The sequence below is a fragment of the Cephus cinctus genome, unplaced genomic scaffold (assembly GCF_000341935.2).
Source record: "Cephus cinctus unplaced genomic scaffold, Ccin1 Ccin1_scaffold0087, whole genome shotgun sequence".
Lineage (NCBI taxonomy): Eukaryota > Metazoa > Arthropoda > Insecta > Hymenoptera > Cephidae > Cephus > Cephus cinctus.
Genome location: NW_014332826.1, coordinates 19,147 through 23,811, shown reverse-complemented (window position 1 = coordinate 23,811; position 4,665 = coordinate 19,147). Strand labels below are relative to the sequence as shown.

Sequence of the window (4,665 nt, the reverse complement as noted above, 5' to 3'; positions counted from 1 at the left end):
GGGGTGCTCGACCCGCAACTGGATCACTTTATCACCTTTGTTCAAACTCGTGTTTATCTTGTGTAAAATCATTTGTACTTGGACGCGTACGGATAATGGTGTGCGGCGTGTCGTACCTTGCGGCCTTTTTTTTTCTTTTCTTTCTTACATTCTCGATACCTTTACACGTTATTGTCATCCATTTACGGGTCGAGGTACTATATTGCTATCTATTAGCTTTTTTGTCTTATACATTCTTTTTTGTTCTATCTTTTTTTGCGATTTTTCTTTTCTTCCTTCCTCGGGGGGTGCGAGGTCGCCCACGCGTCTCCGCAAGACAGTCTTTTTATATTCATATTATTAATTATCGATTATAATTATTACAATAGCCTTTCGATCACGACTTTACTAGCTTTAGATATATTCTAATGTAACGTTCTTTTTTTTCGTCAATTGTTTTCTTTGCGCTATATGTACATATAGCGCGCTATACATATATATATATATTTTTTTTTCGATGTCCCATTTTTTTTGTTCTTTCGATCTTTTTTTCTCTGTATTTTTTTTCTCCTTTACTTGTGATATAGTCGCATTATTGTCGGGATACATTTAGTTGTGCGTGGCGAGTGATCTTGTTGAGACGAAGGCGACTAACGGTACGACGATGTTTATATCCCGAAAATATCTGTTTGTTTGTTTGTAATTCTAATTGTAGTTTCTTAGTAAGTTTTTTTTTCCCCTTTCTTTATTTTTTTTCTGACTCTCCATTCGATCGTGTAATTTCCGTATGGAAAAGAAATAGGCAGTAGCTGTAATAGACCGGAATCATGTTTAGAGTATCAAGGTGGCGACGGTGGGCTCTGTCGTACGTTAAACAAAATTTGTTTAATAATTGTCATTTAACGAAAGTCGTACAGTGAATGAATAAAGAAAAAAGAGAGAGAAAGAGAATGAACGTAAGACGAAGAAGAAAGAAAGATGTCACGACTCGGCCCGCCGTCCCCGTTACGGAGAGCTTATTAACAACAAGGACGCCTTGTTGATAATCGTCAACGAGTATCGCTGCACGGAATAATCAATCAATATATAATGTCGTATTACTATAAATATAATGTAGAGGTAACGCATCTAATATACGATACACATTACAAATGTACACGATTAGACACACACAGACACACTCGCTTCTTTGTTGCGTTTTTCTTCTTTTTTTTTTCTTTCTTTCTTTCTTTCTTGCTTTCTCATCAATCTTATATTATCACACGGAGACACTTCGGATGCATTTCCAATGTACACGATTACACAGTTATTGTATGCATACTTGCGTCGTACGGCAATGACGTCTACACCGTTGTCGACGTAATAAATCCATTACACAATGACCAGCTGTAACGTCGATGCACGAATTCCTTCCTCTCGCGGGTAATTAAATTCGCTCGTCGATGATACACGGAAAGTATGAAATTGCTGTCGGTAAAGAGCGTCTTCGGTGATTTTCAATGAAAAATATAAAATTTTCCCTTCGCTCGCGAGGACGCGTAGCGAAAGATACGATAGTAACGGCAGAGAGAGACGCATCTATTTTTGGCACCGACTACGAGAATAGAAAACGATTATCGAAAACGCTTCGTTTTATCGTTCACGTATTCGTGTATGATAATCTTAAGAGGAGAGAATTCGTTCACGGCGCATCATTGACTAACATTTATTTACGTTCACATAGCTCGAGCGGAAGAGAGTATGGAAGGTAGTGCGTGCGTTTGAATATAATATATGAATGTTCGAGAGAATGTGAGTGCGAGAGAGAGAGAGAGAGAGAGAGAGAGAGAGAGAGAGAGAGAGAGAGCGTAAGAGGATATAAAGAAATCATCATTAAATATTTGTGTGCTCAATTCTAGTTCTTAGCGAAGAGTACCAGTAGCGACTTTTTCGCGACATTAGGTCGACACTCGGTAGAGGGAATGAGTGTTTATAGTGGGTCCACACGGAAGAGAAAAGAAAAAGAAAAAAGGGGGAAAAAAGAAAGAAGCAAAGTCCAGCCAGCTAACGAATTCGCGGAGTTTTTAATACTCTCTCGCGTTTCAAAATTTTATTTGGCGGACGGGTGTGGGTGGGTGGGCGGAATAGAAGGGGGGGTAAGTCTCGTATTCACGTTTACCTTTCGTTCTTTCCTCTTTTCTCTCTTCTTTTCTCTTTCTCTTGAATCCAGCGCGCCTCTCGTCCCACAGAGAGTTCGTCTTTACAATTCTCTTTCATTTATTTTTCCCTCTTTGTTCGCGCACCTCGTGTCGCGGGACAATAATTTCAATGAGAACTTTCGTGCGACTCCTGCGTACTTTGAAAATTAGAAATGCGGAAGAAAAAAGAAGTGTGAGAGAGAGAGAGAGAGAGAGAGAGAGAGAGAGAGAGAGAGAGAGAGAGAGCGCTGATGACAGAAATGAAAAAAAAGATACGAATGACAGCGAGAGAGAATGAGAGCGAAGGAGAGCGAGAGCGGCTTACGAGCGTGTGGATATCTCGCAGGATCATTTTGCGAACGAGATAAAACTAAGGCGAGGAGAGTAATGAATTTTTAGTGTATATTGGTCTGTAATGACGTCGCAGAGCTATACGCATTGTGTGCTTAGCAGACATTGGCTACCCTGTATCACCTTGTTGAATAAAGCTAGGCATATTTAATACAAAACGACACCAGATCTTACCCTGTGGCTTTCCTGAAACATTGAAGATTCTCAAGGGACCTGAATATCTGTCAAACGCAGGATCGTCCGAGTTTGTGATAACACTTGGGGATGGTCCTTTGATAATCTTACATTCCACAAACATACCATACCCACCTTTATATCCAAGAATATCTTTAAAATAGAGAACAGTCGACGAACTAAGGGGACAATGCAAGGTTTTTGCTTCATTGTACGATCCAAAGCTACTAGGGTGAATTCTCTGTAGTGAGTAATTGCATTGTCCCTTTATTTAAATATAATTCATAAGTTATATATATTATCTATATATATTTGTATCCGTAAGAAGAAAACATACGTAGCGTTACGTTAGGCTTAATTCTCATATGAGCCGTTCAGTGCACACATCGGTTAACTCCATAAAACAAAAAGTTGAGAAATGCGATGAAGTAATGTATATTGTAAATTACTTATTATTCAATGGCCAAAACAATTGTGCCGTTTAATGGTGCTAATCTTTATTATTCAGAAAAGTTATTATAAATATAAAAAGTCATGACTATACCAAGTGCTTTGACACTTAAATTTAAGATTTTTCAAAAAGTAGAGTTAATCGATGTGTGCACTGAGCGGCTCATATAGCGTATACGTTTATGAATTACAGTGGAGACTCGGTTATCCGGACCTCAGTATACGGATTCGTGATTATCCGGATTGCCAACTGCGAGCAAATATCTTTGTAGTCTAGTCCGTGCGTGCACGGACATCTTGCGCTGGCTCTACCCGCCCGCGCCCCATGCGTTCTCTTCTTCGCCCTGTTTCATTATTGTTTTAGCTAGACAGTTTCCCTAGAAAGATACCATATGACAAGGTAACTAAAAGATAACCATGTGCGGGCGGCGTAGGTTATCTTTCTAGAGTTAATACAAAAACCGTAATACAAAAACCGCTTTTCTTCATACATTCAATTATCCGGATTTTCGATTATCCCAATGACTTACGACAACAATTAGTCCGGTTAATCGAGTCTCCACTGTATATACAATTGTATGTTACACGTGTCACGCTATGTGTATACGAGAAATATGTACATGGCCGGATATTGGAAACTCAGGTGGAGAGTGAGAGGATGTAGGAGGAGTGAGAGAGAAAGAGAGAGAGAATGAGCGAGCGAAAGAGAAATATTAAGAGCGGTTTAAGAGAGACAAATGCATAATTTAAGAGAGAAATGAGAGAAAGAGAAGAGATGTATCCATCCACAACCAACTTGACCCAGGCTCCTGCCCATCTTCGGTAAGCACCATCCGCTCCTCTGTAGTCCTCTTAATCTACTTCCCCCGTTTAACCGTAAATCGTTAGAGAGAGAGAGAGGGAAAAAAAAAGAAAAAATCATAACCATTTGAATTTTTGACTCTTTGATTTTTTTTTCGAGTTTTTGTCCAGAAAAGAAATTATTTGTTTTAATACGTCTTATCGAATGAAATTACAAAGGAAACGAAAAATCAAGTTAAAATATCCTACGTATATATATTTATATACACTTATGGTTTTTGTGTGTATACATATATGTATAAACACGAGACGTGTGATACCGAACTTCTCAAGTTTAACACACGAAAATCGCGAATTCCGGAAGAATCCTTTATCATCGATCCTTAGGAGAAGGATCTTAATTCCTAATGAAGATCCATCGATCTCCTTAAGGATCGATGCCCTTCTCTCGTTTCGCATGAGCCCATACTTCTAAATATTTTCGAAAAAAAAAAAAAAAAAAAAAGATTCTTTGACTGGATATATTTTTTCCTAGAAACTTTTAGTAAATTCTGAAACTTGCAAGCATATTTATTTCCAAAAAATATTTCTCGCTGGAATATTAAAAAAAAAAAACAAGTGAAAATTCATTCGAGTCATCGTACACAAATAAAGAGCAATCCTAACAATTTCAGTAGTTCAGAAGTACTTCCGGTAAGGGAAAAATTCGAACCTCCAACCCCCCCCCCCCCTT

At 38.5% G+C, this 4,665-nt stretch overlaps 1 protein-coding gene across 2 annotated transcripts in view; it reads left to right on the top strand.

Annotated features, from left to right (window-relative positions):
* The window catches only part of LOC107272706 (poly(rC)-binding protein 3), a 73,866-nt gene that overhangs the window by 68,908 nt on the left and 293 nt on the right, over positions 1-4,665 (top strand). The gene's annotated exons all lie outside the window — the stretch shown is intronic.